The sequence below is a fragment of the Cylas formicarius genome, unplaced genomic scaffold (genome assembly GCF_029955315.1).
Source record: "Cylas formicarius isolate icCylForm1 unplaced genomic scaffold, icCylForm1.1 PGA_scaffold_5__7_contigs__length_24384050, whole genome shotgun sequence".
NCBI lineage: Eukaryota > Metazoa > Arthropoda > Insecta > Coleoptera > Brentidae > Cylas > Cylas formicarius.
In genome coordinates, this window is record NW_026844341.1 from 8,550,104 (window position 1) to 8,569,957 (window position 19,854).

Below are 19,854 nucleotides of genomic sequence, written 5' to 3' on the forward strand. Positions count from 1 at the left end.
TACAGAGTTGAGTCTTGGACACTGAAGATTAAACCGTCGGCGAATCTTAAAAATTTCGTGGACTGCAAGAGTGACCAACCAGATGCAGCTCGTCCCACCCGAAGTGAAGGAAAGTAGCATATCTGGGACATATAAGATCAGAACGATTATAGAGAGAAAATGATTGTTTCGGGGACAAAATATCCATTATTTCTCTAGAATCTTAGAGGGTGTAACCGGAATACCAACAGAACGCAAATGATCAAACACAGTAGTTTTTTTTATTTTAGCCAGGACTTGTGCTTGTTTCCACAGTACAGGAAAATATGAGGACAAAATACACTTATTTATTACGTGGATAATATACTGTACAAATGTGGAACAACAAAACTGCAAAAAGGGATACTAATAATGTCGCTTCCCGTTGCGTTAGTCCTAATTTTGTCAAGCACTTCAACTTCGTCTGTTAAGCTAAAGTAAAACTGTTCATCAATTTCATCGATAACTTTATTTTTATAAAAGTTAAGAAGGTCTGGGTCGGGCAAGGTATTAAAGACAGAGGAGTTTATAAAAAAAATATAATAGCATAAAGTTAGGTAGAGTTCTTTGTTTGCTTATTGGAATATTTAATTTTTTAGTTCACAATACTTGTCTGCAGAATTAAAATTTGGAAAAAAATTTTGCAAATGTTTTTTTTTCTTTCCTAGCTGAAATCGTCGTGTACTTCCTAATACGCTTGTAGTAATTATAATGTACAGAGAGCTTGGATTGTTTTAATGCTTTGTGCTTTAGTTTTTGTAATAATTTTATATTATCAGCTGTCCAAAGGCTATACTTACAGTAGTTACTTTGTTTGATCATTTTTCAAGAGGTGCACGCTTGTCTACGTACGTAGTCATTGAAAAGTGAAATTTTCTCATCAATCCCACTTGCATAAAGAACATTGTGCCAGCGTATACTCTGAAGGTCTTGCTCCATATTTAAAGTGTGAAATATTGCCGCTATTTATAACGATCGCAATCAATTACCATTAAGCATATTAAAATCTCCAAACCAAACAATGTTCTCATATTCGCAAAATATATTCGATAAAACATTATGGGTCTGTAAATATTTCCCAACATAATAGGTTTATTTTGTAGTTCATGTTTTACCCACAAATATTCGATATAATCAACTGATTCTGATAACACATAGTTCTCTGTTACACTCACCAGATAGATTCTCTATCTTGCTGCTCCTCCTCTCAGAAGGTTCTAACATTCATTTACTAATCTCGCTCATTGTCCACTTTTCTCATCCGTAGGGTTCGCTATATATATATCACTTGCAATTATTACATAATATCAAATTTTCATTAAATTTAGTAAAATACCAACATTGCTTAAACAAGTGTAAAACATCCATCAAAATTTGTATTTCATGACAGCATTTTCGTCCAGAAGTTGACATTTCACTCATAACCATTTACTCTTTTTTCAGGACCTATAAAAATGTTTATGTGAAACAGACTACTTAATAGGAATTTATTGCATTTCAAATAAAAACAAATAATCCAGTTAACCTAATTTTTAGTTGAACGCACAGTTGACTGCCGTGCCAGCGTGAATTTGTTGATATATGTTGTCGCCATATTGGCAGAGACGGTGCTGACAAGGTCAAAGTCATACGCTAGGCAATAGCTGGTGACAGTTGTCTGCCAGGTTGTATGGAACTCTTGATCTGCCGGGATTTCGGCAAGACTGCCATTGATTGGTTGTACATAAATTTTAAACCTTATACTTTACGTCAATTTTCTTTATACTTTTTTCACGCTCCGAAGATAGAGCTTTCTTATCTGGAAAACTACTTACTTCGATATAGAAGATCATAAATTTATTTACCATCAGTAAAAACTAACATAAGTATTGTGTTCGGGTATATCTAGCAGACCTCAATAAAAAAGGAACGGCAACATCGCCTAGGGATTTCGGCATCTTTGTTTAGTCAATTAAAGCGCAAAATCCGGGAACGGAATTTTCTCCGGACCCGGAAACTTTTTCAGCGAGTCATGCCGCGGGCGACGTTACATAAATGGTTAATATTCCTGGCAAAATTACGGTGTATATCTTGACGGGACAAAGAAATTTCTCAGAAGCCCATAATAACGGTACGATAACTGATTTTTGTATCGGGTATCCCATTTTAGGCTATTTTATGGGGTATCTCGGTTATTTTTTAAGATAGAAAGTTTTTGAGATACAGGGTGAAATCCAAAACTATCGATTTTGGGACCACGCTTTGGATTTTACCCTGTATCTTAAAAACCCAGAGGGCATGATAATTTTGTTGAGAGCATTTTTAATTTCACAAAAAAGCCGAACAGTGTCGCGTAGACAGCGACTCTCTATCTTTTAAGATAACTCAGATACCCAGTACATGTGTCCAAAATGAAACACCCTGTACAGGGGCGGAAAGAAATTTATGAACATTTTTGTGAACAATTCAGCTTTCTGTGGATTCAAATGGCAGCAAGTTAAAGTTCAAGTAGTTTCATATCCAACTAGATATTTTGTTGGTTTGTGTTTCTTAGGGAGACTATAACAACGAGGAATATTGTAGTCGTGACTTATTTTAAGGATTCTAATAAATTAAACATTTACTCGCGACTCAATTTTGTCATGCAGACGCAGAATTTTTATTTTATTCAAGTTTTCTTTTTGGTACCATTCGGGTCTATTTTTACAACGTAAGAATAAAAAATAGAAATTTCATTTTCAAGGTACTACCAGTAAAGTTCTCAAATTTTTAAAAATTACAGAAAATTGAAATTTTAATTTTTACAGAGAATAAAAGATTAAACATTTTATTGGAAGTTAAGGATAATCCCAGAAGATGCACCCCTGAAGGAGCTTCAAATATTGATGTTAGCCAAAGAACAGCTTTGCGTGTATTAGAAGAAGAAAAGTATGATCCCGACCGCCGAATAGAGTTTTATGAAACTACGATAGAAACGTGCAACTTAAAATCATTTTTTATCGTCAGATTATGTTTAGTGATAAAGCCACATTTTGTTCCAATGGAACGGTAAATGTACAAAATTGAAGGTAAAGTCTTTTCATAGATATAAGAAAGTGACTAACTGATACGAATTAAGCAAAGACCCGGGCAAGCTGTAAGAATGAAATATGGCCGAACAGGTCCCTACTTTGCTTAGAATTAAATTATTTGTGGTTTTGTTAGGAAACATACTAAACAATATTTATTTTTTTTTATATATGTATTTATGTTTAAATCTAAAATAAAATTACAAATTATTTTTTTTACCTACTTAAATTACTTGAAATTATTTACATGATATATCAGTATCACTATCGCTATCATCGCTAAATTATTATTTGTTCTATATTATTTGCAATATGGATATACGATTGTTTTGCTTTTTCTATATGTTTAACAGAATTTGCCCAACTTTGTGGAGGGATGTTAAAAACTTCGGTTTCTATAACTTTGATGACATTGGTGTTAACACGGGGAAAAACACTGTTACGACGAATGGCAGATGTCAGTTGGTGCCAAACATGTTCAATGCGATTAAAAATACAGTGGTAAGGTCAGGAAGCCTTTAAACTGTATGCCCTAGACTTTTTGCATAATTATCACAGACGTATTCCTTTTGTAGGTTCAAGCTTTATAGAACCACAATTAATTGCTTTTTGGTATAATCTTCGTGAAAATAAATTTCCTTATTATACATGCAGTTTTGGATTGTTGCTTTTGTGTCACATGAGGAAGGAGTTTTAATCAATCATCTACTGTGATAACTTGCATTGTCCATTACAATTACGCTATTAGGAGGAATGTTTGGAACTAGTTTGTTTTTAAACCAACTTTCAAATGAATCAGTGCTGGTGTCTTCATGGTAATCCAGAGAAGAATTTTTAATTTTTTTTTCGCAGACAGAGAAAGTCCATTTGGAATCCAACCATCTTCAGAGCCAGCATGCAAAATATTTTTTTACCTCCTATTGATGGCGCGTTTGTTTTACCCTTATCCAACCCCTTTCCGGGGTATCATAAGTGTCGAACCAGGTTAATAATAATATAAATAATTGGCCTTTGTTGTTCTCTGTAAATCCTAATTCTAGTCTAAAACCCATGTGTTGAATACATTTCCATAAGTTAGTTCTGCCACATTTAACATCGGTTTCATCTTTTTCAAGCCTCCTAATTAAAATATCTAATGTAGGCACGCTTTCTTCCTCGTATAACTGGTAAATTTTACCCCGTATTACACTTTACACAATGTAGAAGTGTTCGAAGTGTTTTCGGAGCGCGAGCATTGAAGATGCCAAGTGAGATTTTGGCGAAACGTCTGCAGGATTCCAGTCGGAGTTCAACGAGCGAACGGATGATATCCCGGAATATAGTGTCATCACATTTTTCCATCCGTGAATCAATACGTGAGAATATATATATATATATATATATATATATATATATATATATATATATATATATATATATATATATATATATATATATATATATATATATATATATATATATATATATATATATATATATATTTCTGCTGTTTCCTTTCTATTTGGATTTGATTGCAATTTTTTCACCAACAGAAATAAAAATATTAAGAGACAAAATTTTTGAGAAAAAATTGTGAAACAACAACCATAAGAAGAATGATAATTAAAAATGATGACCAATCGTTTTATAACTTTGTGTTGTGTTGTTTCATCAAACAACCATCAAAGACGATCGAAACTGAATCCGAACTTTTACTGGTCGGTCGTTAAAATTTATTACAAATGCCAGGAACACGAATAAACGCGAACATGTGGAATTGTTCACGTAATTTTAAGCGATTGTGTGCAGACCATCGGAGCGCTCATTCAAAGTCGAATAAATATCAATTCGCGTCTGTTCGATTGAGTAATGCGCGAATAGCTCGATGAAAAAAGGTTAAAATAAATATAGTTCTGCGAAGTAACGAAACAAATAACAGAATTTAATATGATATCACGTTACGTCTAGGGAGATGAACTGAAACGCAAGAAAAAGATTACAGTGGAGGTGGATGTCACACGACGATGTCGCGGAGTATCTGGCGACAGCAGATAAACAAATAAAAATATAAAAAATATGCACTTTGGTAAGGAAATATCTTTTATCCTCATGAGACGTAGGTTAATGAAGTTTAAGTACCAAAAATGTGGCAAAAGTTCATATACGTACAGGGCTTCAAAAGTTAATAATTATATATCTTTTTGTGTCTCGCTTTACAATTATTATATTCACCAATTTTCTCATAACTTTTGAAAGCAATGAAGCAATTAACTTTACTCTATCATTGACTCACCCTATGCATTTTTTCTCTTAACTTTTTATTTGTTCTTTAGTTGTCATACCTCACTGTTGATAAATGTGATGCATGTGGTTTTTAATTAGATTTGGAGATATTTTGAACACATATTTATATTCTTGGTAGTTATACAGTCACGCTCCCAGTTTTACTAATATGATCTTGACTGACTGTCTTGGGCTAGGAGTATTTGATTATCTGCATAATTGTTGGAAGTATAAGCTTTGAGTACCTGTCAAGTCTTTATATGGATTATTGAGCTTTGTCATTTGGCGCCTTGGTGTTATTTGGTGTTCGTTTTTCCTAAAGTCTCCCACAATTTTCCAGAGGTATATTGTCACAGGCTATGTAGAAGAGTTATACGTCCTGATGTTTGGCTCTTTTTTTTCCTCTCACCCCCGTGTCACTACTGCTACTTAGATTCTTTTTTCTTATTTATAATTTGTCCCACATACACTAAAAAATGATTCACATTGAACACGAAGATATTTTTCATCAGTTGCCATCAGTCGTATCATATAAGGGGGATTACCACGGAGACATAAATTCGAATCTTTTTGAACACTATTTTGGTCAAATCATAAAAGCATCTTTCTGGTGATTCAGTAGTGGTTATGGATAACGTAAGATATAATCAGGGCCGACTCTAGCATTTTTATACAGTGTGCAAAATCGTGAGTGGTACGTACATAAGTCTTAATCGGTTTTAATTTTAAGGCACTGCTTTCTACTGTTGCTGAAAGTGTTAAAACTGGGGCAAAATTTTAAATAAATTGTGGTACTAGAGTTAAACATAAAAAATATATTTTTACCTAATCTTTTTAATACTGTTTTTTACCAATAAAAACATCCAGATATACATTCGCAAGATCATTCTCGACAAGATGCACATTTTTTCAAAACACTTTTCAATAAGGACCACTGAGTTTTACTTTAAAATTTGGAAACAATCCAACTGTATTTATAAAGAGAAATAATTTAGTAATCAATGAATTATATAATGTATATTACAGATACTTAGTAAGTCAGAAAAATTGAAGGTTACCAAATGCGATAATTCTAGCAAACCTAACATTTTCTCATAAATAAGTTGGAAAGAACACAACAGTAAAAGTAATCTTCTTGAAGCCGTACTTACCAGATCCGACTCGTAGTGAAATAACCGCCAAATGTATTTACTACGAAAAAATCTTCTTAAATCTTTAGTAGTATTGTCATAAATGAGAATGAGCATAACTAACCAAAAATTTTGAAAAATAGTTTTCCAAATAAAAAAAAATATAGTAAAGGAGGCTTAAGAAACTATTGAGATTAAATGTGGGGAAATCTTTAGAAACCTACCATGAAATTTTCTAAGAAATCCAAAAATTAAATATTATACAGAGTGCTTCATTTAAAATAAAAAAGTATAAAAAAGTCAGGTGCCAGATACATATGAGATACATAGTTACAAACGTTTTGATAAAAGAACCTCTTTCGGAGGTAAAAAAAGAATCTAGCTGTAGTAACTGACTTCCCTGTATATTAGTTTGTTGCTCTATAATGTTGATTTATGTAAAACTCTTTGTTGACTTACCATTCACTGGTTAAAGGTTATTTTCACTAACAAGCTATAAAAGAAATTTTACAAACCCCATACTCTACATATTTACAAAAAAATGAATAAAAATACTTGCACATTATATAAACATTTTTCATTTTCATGTAACTAATAATGGTAATTGGAAAACCATAGTTAGTTTCATAAAATATTTATATAGATAGTGAGATAAGAATCAAGATCCTCCTGTGGCTCATCTATTTTTAAGTGTGTGCCACCAATGATATAAATGATACCTCTTCTCCTAAATATCTTTCAATTCCAATACTAATTCTGACTGACAAGTTTGACAAGAAATATATTACTTTTTTTACTACTAATTTCTAATCCATCAGAAATATTCCTAAAAGGTTTTAAGAACCATAAAAAAGCTAGCAAAATTTTTAAAGGACTTATTTTTCAGCCACCTTGTTGATTTATACATTTATTCGACGACGGTATTGCTAGTTCTCTTTTTTATGGTCAAACTTTTGCTTTTTTGGAACCTCGAATATGGCATTTATTGCTTCTAAATATTGCAAAATCTGAGCTCACTTAACTATCACTATCGCCTTGTTTTAATTTTTCCCTACTAAAATGTGTTTTTGTAGAAATCAAAATAATAACCATTACCACTACAATTAAAGTTTTGAATTCGACTCGAACTTGTATTCTAAGGTCTAAAATCACATTCCGAATGCGAAAGACGCTTTGTCTCCGAGCATAGGATTTTTAATACAGAATGAGTATTTTCCACAAAACAGCTATTATGTTATCTACTTACACTACAAAATCTAAAAAAAATAGTCTAATTCATTCCTAAACAAAAAATTAAACTCAATTATGTACTTCGCTGTTAAAAAAAACTTTCTCACCGTTTCAACTACTTTTTCTTTCACTCACTCACTATTTTTAAGCATGCATTCAAAACTTCCGCAGGCGTTATTCGGATAGTCGAGATTGTATCATTATGTCAGTTCTATGCTAGTTTCTCGTGTTCGTAGTATTGAACTAGGAAAACATCCAGTTCACAAATAAGAGGACAGCTTCACACTTTTACTTGTTGTGCCTTTACAAACAAATTCTCTAGCGAACTATTGTTTACAACAAAAGAATAAAAATATAAATTAGAATTAAAGGTAAAATTTTCTTGAAATTATACATTTCACATGACAATTGTTTTGACAACACCGTGTCTTTATCAAATGTGTTGTCGAAACAATTGGCATGTGAATATATATAATTTAGTGAAAATTTGAACTTTTAGTTCTTATTTATTTTGTTAAATGGATTTTCATAAAATTAAAGTCACCTCAGTTCCATGTTCAAAAAAATAAAAGACATTTAAACCAACGCTTCCCGATCGTGGTCAATCTGGGCATGGGGGTAATCTTACTGCAATGGCGACGTTTTGCGGCTTTCCTCGGTTTTAAGAGCACCATAATGGTTCGCCCTTTGGAACATAGATGGCGCGCAGTTACTACTCCATCTGGGGGCCAACCACGGACCACCAAAGACACACGTAGAGAACACATGTCAGAAGAAGAAGAAAAGAAGAGAACGAATGCCCACATTTCCGAAAATAATAAAAATACATTGGCAGCTTAGATATATAATTTTAAATCTAAATACGCATATTAATGCTCTTATTTTATTAATCAATACTTAATTGAATTGTATATTTTTATATAACTAACCAAAAAACGTTTAAGGTTATTTTTTAGACAAAACAGACCAGACCAAGAATTTCGACTGTTCTTTGAGCTACAAATTTAGGTAATGTGCGTATCTATTTCTACAAAAATAGTATGCGCCATGCTCTTATTTCATAGTTTTATTGTTATTTAGTAAACATTTATTGTTCAAGGTGTAATGTGTTATAAGTGTAGAGGGACAAAATTAACAGCTTCCTCGAGATATATTTTTGGAATGTGTGAAGTGTGCAGCTATATATATTTATGTTGGAACCGGCCATATGACAATAATAATCATCCAAGATTTTCGCTCCTTCTTATTAACTTAATAAAGTCGGTGGAGTTTGTATGGGAAACTAAACTAGAGACCAAGTGCAATGTAGCAGATAAATGAACTAAGTAGGTTTTACCTCATTTTTCAAATACCGGGAATTTTCAAACCTTTAAAATTAAATTCTGGATAGTGTTTACGATGTTTATTCATTAAAATTGGACAATTTTCGCAAATTATTTCGTTTCGTGGATAAGGAGGATGTGGTATGATCAGCTTTGCATACGTTGTACAGCTTTGTTTTAAAGTTATGTAGATTATGTGTAACAAATGTTTCTTGTTTGGTAACTCAAGTGGAGTTTGTTTTTAATTTTGATGATTTTGTATAAAATAAAACTCAACTACAGTTACTAACAGCAGATGTAAGTGATTTGAACCATGGTTTCAACGTCTTGAAGCAATATGGTTATTAAGGAAGCTCGTATGTATTTCATTTTGATTAGTTAGTTAGAACGCCGAACTAAGATTCCATATCTGATGATGCACAGATAAACTTGTACTATGTTTTTAATTCGAAAATTCTAAAATTCAAAAATTCCATATATTATTATATAACTTTATCTGAGACGTCTTTGACATTGACAGAATTCAGCTGACGAAGGAAGAAAAGGGATCCTTGCGGAACTCCATGCTTAAGTTCCTGTTCAAAATAAAGGCACTTGGTAAACTGAACTATCTTTTATCTCAAAGATTCCTTTATCACAATATCTGAGTTTCTCCGAAAGGATTTCATCCCCCAACTCCCACAAAGGAAATTTTAAAAAATTGTAATGCTGGTTCATTAAGAGCGGTTCAAAAACTTTTGATATTATGGAAGGTCATTAGAAGTTATTAAATGCTGAAGTTTCTGTTCAAAATGAAGGCACTTAGTAAACTGAAGTATCTTTCATCTCAAAGATTCCTTTATCACAATATCTGAGTTTCTCCGAAAGGATTTCATCCCATCAACTCCCACAAAGGAGATTTTAAAAAATTGTAATGCTGGTTCATTAAGAGCGGTTCAAAAACTTTTGATATTATGGAAGGTCATTAGAAGTTATTTTTTAAGATTTGGATTACTTTTGCAAACAGTTTTTCAAAAATTCCTTTACCCGTAATGAGGTTTTTTATATTATAAAAATTAAAGTTTTCAAAATTAAAGCATTCAGGCCATAGATATCACGTCGATCTTTATTATTGAGACTCCTTATGGTATCTTTTGGTCAGGATTTATGTCTAAATATTGTGATTTTGACTATTCGAAGGGCATGAGAATATAATAGCTCTTTTTTTAAATTGTTATACCTTTTGCTGATTTTAACTATACTATGAATATATTTTTCAAAAGGCCATAGTTATCAGGAATGAGAGAGGCCAGAGGCATTCCAATAATGGTCACTTCTTTGACTGTTCAAAGGGCACCATGTTATGCTCTTTATAAGCACATTTTCACCGTTCATTTAAAAAAATGTTCATAAGTTCATAAATTTCTGTTTATAAACCCTGCAATGTTTTTTTTTAATATTTTTCTAAAGTACTACATTAAGATCACGTAGTGACTCTTTATGATCCCCATAATGGTTACTCGACTGAGAAAAAAGTATCTTTTCGTATTTTCGGATCTTTCGGACTTTGGCTTTTGAAATGGCAAACGCTTTTGCTAACTTTTAGTTTAGGAACATTTCATTCACCTCTATATGACTTTATAAGTTTCTACTTATAATTTCTGTAATGTAACGTAATTTTTACCATAGCATCCCAATAATGGCTAATGGGCTGAAAAAAAAGTATCTTTTTGTTTATTATTATTATTTTTAAATATTCTAATTTTTACTATTGCAATAGTACTATTATATGGCTCGTTATAGATAGATAGATAGATAATTCTATATTTCAAAAATTGTTACCCATGTTAACAATAAATGAAATGATGTCAAGGACACGCAGTGGATCAGCTACAACTAGAGGTACTTATTGATAGAACAATCGTAGTACTCCATTATATTCTTAATGGTACATAAGGATTATTTACATGTTTAGATAGTTGTCTGAGCTATGTGGCTTGATTAAGAGTTTTTTTAATTTCCCTTTCAAACGCATTGCTATTATTAATGCCTCTAACATTCAGAGGTAGTTTTGCACACATAAACTCGGCACTCTTTTGAGCGATTTGCAAGCGATGCAAAGGATAGGTGTAATATTCCGATCTCGCATTATAATTTTCTGTATTTAGTCGTTGGAATAAATGTATATTTCTGCGAAGAAATATAACGCATTCAAATAGAGCGTATACTATCAAAAGTCCCATTTGTTTAAGACATTTCGGCACGTTAAGTATATTCTATCGTTCAAATTACTCTGATTACCCTTTTCTGACTTAAAACCGTCTTGAATAGTACTATTTTTTCCCCGAAAGATTATATATACCCCATTTTATTCTTGATTCGAAGTTAGCTAAATATAATACTGTTAGTGTTTTTTCGTTCATATACCTACCAACCTTCTTAATACCAGAGCAGATTGAGGTCCAAAAATTTTGTATTTTCTGATGTGCGTAAGTTTTTATTATCTACGCTGAGGTTGCCTATTGTTTCTATATCATGAGTCCAAAGTCCAAACTTTTGCCATCTTTAACTGTTTGGGAAAGTTTCCTTCACCTATACTTAAGGTTCTGTTTATAAGCTCCGCAATGAAGTTTTTTGTATTATTCCATTAGGACGATACCATTGCTCCTTTTATTTTCGTGACCCCCGACATTTGGATTTACCTCTAAATATTCTAATTTTAACTATTGGAAAGGGGTTATATAAATTTTGACTTTTCAGCGAATCGATCAATCCACCAGAAATAATTGAAAAATCGTTGGGTGTCCCGTCGATTAATGAGCGCGTAAATCAAAACCCGACCTTGCGGAATAATTTGTTTGGCTCGTAAATTTCGCCCGAGAATGCAATCGAAGATTTGGCAGGATCGAAACCGCCTTTCATCTAATTTTTTCCTCGTAAAATTTTAAAAGCGATACGAAAAAGCGAGGGAAAAACCACCTGGGAAATACTTATTTTCGAAATACTGGGAAATACGACTGGCGGACCTATGAAACTCTCAGAAATATTGTAACTGCGGCGATAAAAAAAGAAAAAGTGTATTACAATAGCTTTTTTTTATCATAATGCCAATCAAATGAATCTATGAGCGGAAAAGAGTGATTGATCTGGAAGCTTATGTAATGTTGGTAATATAAACAGTTGTTTTGTAAAATCTCTTCCCGACTTACCTCTTGATAAGATGAAAGAGTTTAATCCCACGGACTTTTTCTTTTACACCTGTAATTGAAAGTTGTGCATTGCAGATAATTAAGATTATTAAGACTTAAGGCAGAACGTCGCGATGATATTAAAACTTCTACAATCAATCTATATATTGCCCATATTTTGCCTCACAAATGTTTAAAATATACAATTTTAGAAAACTTCATTTCATATTTCTATCAAAATTGGATAATATTCGCCCTATCAGTGTTTTGCCAACTTTTTCAAAAATTTTGGAAAGGGTTATATACGAGCAAATGCAGCTTCACTGAGATGGTAAACATGCAGATTATCCCCGTTACGCGATCGGTATATAAAGCCGGCCATAGCTGAACTACAGCTTCACTACATAGAACCGATGATATATTTAGGGCTACAGGTGATGGTAAACTGACACTACTAACCCTTTGGACAATGTTAAATTGTACTGATTTTTCAAAAAACGCAAGCTTTACACCTACAGCATCGATCTCAAGCAGGACCATATTATTGTGTAACTTCTTCATTCATAAACATCAATAAAGGTATACCTCAAGGGTCCATTTTAGGACCGCATTTCTTCATTGTATATGGTTCTCATTTCACAACATTTCTGTTGCGGGTACTCATCACTATTATGCTGAAGACACACAAATTTACCTTTCTTTCTCGAAAATGCGCCGTAATTCATTTTGGTCGAAAGGGTGGTACGGATGGATTTCTAATTGGTAGTCATTCTGTGGAGATTAATAATAAAGAAATTAACTTTTGTAATTTGGTGAGAAACTTAGGGACGATATTTCTAAATGTTTACAAAATGCCTATTTAATGTTAAAATTTATATATCATAATGGCTCATTTTTAAGAAAGAAACATAAAACAATTAGATTAGTATCTTTAGTAGACTGAATCTCGCTTTTTCCTCAAAATGTTTTTGTTATATTGTTTATAATTCAAATAAATGCCGTTATTATTATTATTATTATTGCTATACATCTCAGCTCTCACTGGCCTGTTTTCACCCGAGGCTTGGTTGGCTGCGGGCCCTCTGAACTGGCGAGAAAACAGTTCAATTCCTCCTACTCAATTCAGAAACTTTCGAATAATGTGGCATGTCTGTAGCATGACAGCTTTCTGTCCGTACTCCACGATGGTCTGTGGAAGTTCGATGTCTTTTAAATTTTTGGAGAAGTTTTTGGAGACAATTCCCTCCGCCGAAATTACAAATGGGTTGATAAACACTTTAATGAGCTGCCAAATATTTTTCAGTTCCACGGCTAAATTTTCATATTTTTGTATTTTTTCTGCTTCAGCTTTAATGATATTGTGGGAGAGTGGAACAGAGATATCAATTATGAGGGCATTTTTCTTTTCTTTGTCTATAAGGACGATATCGGGTTTATTGTAGTGCACTGTTCTATCCGTTGTAATAGGCCGATCCCAGTACAGTACAGCTCTGCCATGTTCGAGTACGACCGAGGGCTGGTATTTATAATACGGTTGGTATGTTTTTAGAAGGCCATACATTAAGGCTAGTTGGAGATAGATAATTTTAGCAAGTGGGTTATGACGGCCCAAATATGTGCTCTCCGCGAGAACAGGGTACCCGGCAATAATATGTTCGATGACCTTATCAATGTGATCTGCATCCAGACTTCTAGGGAATTTTCCATGTAGGGTTTGTTGTCTCCACAAAGTTTGGGTTTCTTGTCTCGTGTTCAACAATACAAAATAAATCAGACTGTGCAGAAATAATATACTTTTAAATTACAAACTGCTGTATTGAATTAACAATCCTTTAGATTTTAATGGCCTTCGCAATTATCTGTGCTTCTTCTGAAATATATGTGGCAGACCCCTTTATGAACAACTTTACGGTTTTTTATGATTTTTTTATGAAAAATGACATTCTGCTCGTTACTCAGTGTGGTTTTCGTGGGGGTTTTAGTACATCAATCGTAACCACTATACGTACTGGGTGATATTTTAAAGCTTATTAAAAAATTTGTTCTGCCTGAGTGCTTTTACATTTTTCAGAGGCATTCAATATAATTAATCATGAACTGGTATTGGCCAATATCCAAAAAACTACGGTTTTACTTCAGAATCTTTTATGCTTTCTTAACATTCACACTTGATATTCATATTTCAATCCACTTTTTATTGAAATGATAAATGTTTACTTAAATCAGAAGTCCTCTCCGGTGTCCCTCGGGGATCGATTTTGGGCTCATTGCTCTTTCTTATTTACACTTCAGACAATCTCAGTTCTCCTAAATGTTGCAAAATATTTGTTCATAACACGCCATTTTGCAGTTCCTTTACTCTTTGATTATTATCAAGGATTCGAAATGATGAAATGAAGTCCTCAAAAGCTCAATCCACAAATAAATATTTTTTTTCTAGAAACAATTTAAATCAGTAATTCAAAATTAAAAACTGCACCTAAAATTATTTAAGTTATTTTAGCGAAACAACTTGTTTCAAGGTGTTGCAAACCAAACGAGAATTTTAACAATTATTATAATTGAAACAAAACCAAATAATGAGAAGAATGTCTTTTTTTATCTCTCAGTTTTCAACATTCCCGCTCGTTTCAAAGACAAAAGCAAATTTTTTCGATTCGCACTTTTTATACGGAGAGGAAATTAATTACATAAATTGTCGTTATTTATCATTTCGTTGCGCTTCAAATGGCGCTTGCCAAAAAATGATTTCGCCATTTCACGAGGATTAGACGATTTGTTTTGTTCCCGCGAGCAATTTGCTTCAGTTAGTATTTCGCGCTCGTTTGTGGAAATTAAAAGTTTTGATTGATCGGTGGAACAAATTTAACAAAAGCGCACAAAATTAAAACACGGTCAGTAGTCACAATAACGTTTGTTATTTATGTTACGAAAAGGCAAGACAAAATACGTGTGTGTGAGTGTCCAGTAGGGTGCTTCAAAAATTTTTTTTAATTTCCTTTAGCTCTTACCCTTTGTTATAAAAAAAGTCCTCACCAAAAATAAGCCCTCTAGCTCAACTCTAAGGGGGCGCAATTTTTATTTTAGTTTCAGATTTAATTAAACATGCGATTTTTTTTGCACTAAAATCAAATTTACGTATAATGTTCGCGATTTTTTACAAAAACCCAATTTATATTGTTAAAGTTGAGTCTTTAAGCTTTCCAAAACCGTATTACAAAGTATGATTATCATTAAAAGAAGATCAATTACAGTCATTTAAAAATTACTACATTTTGAACTTTTCAGAAATAGCTTCTAATAGTTTTTATCTACATAATTTCTAAAAAAAAATATCCTAATTAATAGTCAGTGTTTCATTTCTATGGATTTCAAATTTCAACAGTTGTCAGTACGTAGTGTAGGTGGCAGCACTAATTATATTAGATCATCTGGTACAGTTGTCAAATTATCAGTGTCTGCAACACATATATTAAGAAATTATTGTGTATTATCATTCTTTAAAGCTCTCAGTAATTTCAATTATTATCAGTAAAATGACTGAAAAGAAAATTTATTTGGTTGCTTTTTCATGTAGCCAATTAAGTAAACGAAAAGTACCGAGTATAAGAAAAGTTTTACAATTATTTTTCTACAAACATAGAGATTCTAACCTCACAATTCGACAATGTTTTGATGAAGTGATTCGTGATGTTATGAAAGTTTAGAAACCTATTCCCGTCTGTCAACCATATAACGCTATTACTAAAATCAGCACATTCTTAAACAGAAGCTCAGTCTAAACATTTAAATGAAAAACCATCAAATCGTCAAAAATCGTCAAAAAATTGTAATCGATGATTACATGTCATAATACATATCATTCATTTTTTCAATTATCATCCTGAGTTCTGCCACCCACACTGTGTACTGACAACGATTTTTGAAATTTGTAATCCATAAAAATAATACTGACTATTCTCTGATTAAAAAAATGAATTGAAAATTATTGAAAATAACGACATTTAAATACTTCTGAATATTTTAAATTCCTTCTCTGATGCAGAATTGAAATTGTCAACTTTTTTAAATTCATTTTTCTAATCAGGCTTAGCTTGGATAAAAATTTTAAGAAATTATGTAGATGACAAATTATTAGAAGGTATCTCTGAAAAGTTCGAAATTTTGTAATTTCTAAATGGCTGTAATTAATCTTCTTTTAATGATAATTATACTTTGTTATACGGTTTTGCAAAACTTAAAGACTCAACTTTAACAATATAAATTGGGTTTTTGTAAAAAATCGTGAACATGATACATAAATTTCATTTTAATGAAAAAAGAATTTTTTCCATGTGTGATAGTTATTCCAGATATTTTTCTATTTATCGCTTCAGAGCCACATCAGATTCATCTTATATTTTTGTATTTTTTGCTTTTAAAATATATATATATATATATATATATATATATATATATATATATATATATATATATATATATATATATATATATATATATATATATATATATATATATATATATATATATATATATATATATATATATATAATATATATATGATGACACTATATTCCGGGATATCATCCGTTCGCTCGTTGAACTCCGACTGGAATCCTGCAAATCTTGCATCCGACTGGAATCCTGCAGACGTTTCGCCAAAATCTCACTTGGCATCTTCAATGCTCGCGCTCCGAAAACACTTCGAACACTGAGTGTTCGAAGTGTTTTCGGAGCGCGAGCATTGAAGATGCCAAGTGAGATTTTGGCGAAACGTCTGCAGGATTCCAGTCGGATGCAAGATTTGCAGGATTCCAGTCGGAGTTCAACGAGCGAACGGATGATATCCCGGAATATAGTGTCATCACATTTTTCCATCCGTGAATCAATACGTGAAAATATATATATATATATATATATATATATATATATATATATATATATATATATATATATATATATATATATATATATATATATATATATATATATATATATATATATATATATTCTCACGTATTGATTCACGGATGGAAAAATGTGATGACACTATACTCCGGGATATCATCCGTTCGCTCGTTGAACTCCGACTGGAATCCTGCATCCGACTGGAATCCTGCAAATCCTGCATCCGACTGGAATCCTGCAGACGTTTCGCCAAAATCTCACTTGGCATCTTCAATGCTCGCGCTCGGAGTGTTCGAAGTGTTTTCGGAGCGCGAGCATTGAAGATGCCAAGTGAGATTTTGGCGAAACGTCTGCAGGATTCCAGTCGGATGCAGGATTTGCAGGATTCCAGTCGGATGCAGGATTCCAGTCGGAGTTCAACGAGCGAACGGATGATATCCCGGAGTATAGTGTCATCATATATATATATATATATATATATATATATATATATATATATATATATATATATATATATATATATATATATATATATATATATATATATATATATATATATATATATATATATATATATATATATATATATATATATATATATATATATATATATATATATATATATATATATATATATATATATATATATATATAATAAATAACTAAACTAACCAAAACTAATCAATTGCTGTTCGTTAGTCTCGCTAGGACTCGAGAACTGCAGAACAGCCCTTTCTTTTTTCCATATACAAAGTTTGTACAAAGGTTCCACAATTAAATTACCAACAAAAAGTTGCGTAACAACACTTTAATAAAAGCTGTGAGCAGTGGATCTGGTGGAATTTATTTCTTTGATGCTCCCGGAGGAACCGGAAAAACGTTCTTAATTTCATTGCTTTTGGCGGGGATCAGATCGCGAAATGATGTTGCTCTAGCGTTGGCTTCATCTGGAATAGCTGCGACTTACGTGAAGGCGGGCGAACTGCACAAATCACCCTAACACCAATTTGTCACTCCGCAAAAAATAGTGCCAAGATCCTACAGGTATGCAAATTGATTGTTTGTGATGAATGCACAATGGCCTATAAGAGGTCACTGGGGGCACTGGACAGAAAGTTGAAAGATCTTCGTGACAACCAAAATATTTTTGGTTGGACAATGAGGTGATTTTCGTGAGACTCTTCCACTTATTCCCTGATCAACTGTTGAAAACAAAAACTGAATGCATGCCTAAAATCATCGATTTTGTGGCAGTATGTAAAGACATTTCAATTTACAACTACAACGACGAGATGAAGCTGTGTTTGCGAAGCAGCTGTTAGACATTGGAAAGAATAAAGTTGATCACATGACCCACAGATTTCTGTGACATCACAAACTCAAAAGAGAAGCTTATTCAGCATGTTTTCCCAGATATAGCGCAAAAGTTCAACAACCATAATTGGCTGGGTGAACGAGCAATATTGGGGTCGACTGTGCAATGGAACAAGACTGGCTGTGAAAAAGCTGATGAATAACGACATTGACGCGACAATCATAAAAGGAAAATACAAAAGAGAGAATGTCTTGATCCCGCGGATAGTGATGTTTCCAACGGATTTACCATGCGATGATCATAAATAAATCGCAATTACAGTCGTTCGTCATTGTTTATTTACTCATCACAACACAAAATAAAAAATATGGTTTACGAGAAAGCGTTAAATTGATTAACAGACTGTGTCATAACAGCGTGTGTCTGTCAATATCAAATTTATACCTGATAAATAGCCAGTATTTCAGGAACACTCTGTTTTTTAAGTAAGCAACATGATGTGTCGAAAATAATAATAAAACTTCATGCTTCATTCAAAAAATGCTTTTTTATTAAATACGGATTCGATTTGTTTTTTTTTTAAGATTATTTTATGCAAAAGTTTTATTTATCGATTGAGGCTGTACGAAATCTGCCTGGCCAGCTATTTACATAAAAATGTTGCACATCACGAGTACTTTTTTCTCCGAACTCTTAATTTGTTTATTAAGTTGAATAAGTTAAGTGTAAAAAGCCTTCCTGGTTGAAGAATGAAGGTCCACGAAAACTAAATAAAGGGATTGGAAAGAATTTTTACCATATTTTGAATAAGTGTGGTTTTTGGTTGGAAAAAATACTTAAAATGTATTGGAATATGATTGGAGCTGTCATCACCATGAAGAACAGAAACTCTAATGAATGAAGATGAAAAGAAATATAATGGACGAACACGATGTTTGAGATTTGGACAGTTTGGAGGGGAAAATGGAAATATTTATTATCTTTACGAACATTGGGTAAATGAATATACCGTTCGTAAAACGTGGCAGGATAAAAATTGAAAAAGCACAAGGCACAGGAATGGATTTGTGGGTGATGCCTTACTAGTATTTCGATAAAAACTGACTGGAAACAATCATGAAACCATGAATGCTGTTAAATTGGTTAAGGCTCTGCGTCTACGTCCAACATCGGAGATGAAAGGACCTCTGAAGAAGCTCGCCACCCGTGCTAGCGAAACGTTAGGAAGTAATTCCAACCGACGACGGCCTTTAAACCCGAATCAAGATAATGGCTCATGAATGCTGTTGTTTTTAAAGTCAACTTTCGGCAAATGCTAGATCTTATTCGGCCTCCGTCTGGTATAGTCACGGATAATGAAGAAAAATAGAAAAAATACCCACGTCTTCTTGGAGATGGTGACTTTGAATAAACCTCGTAGAATTGGTATGAGAACAAATGAAGGTGCTAGTGCAG

General features: G+C 32.6%; 1 protein-coding gene across 5 annotated transcripts in view; it reads right to left on the reverse strand.

Moving 5' to 3' along the window:
• LOC132701747 (1-phosphatidylinositol 4,5-bisphosphate phosphodiesterase epsilon-1-like) overlaps positions 1–19,854 on the reverse strand; it is a 313,515-nt gene that overhangs the window by 270,835 nt on the left and 22,826 nt on the right. The window lies entirely within an intron of this gene.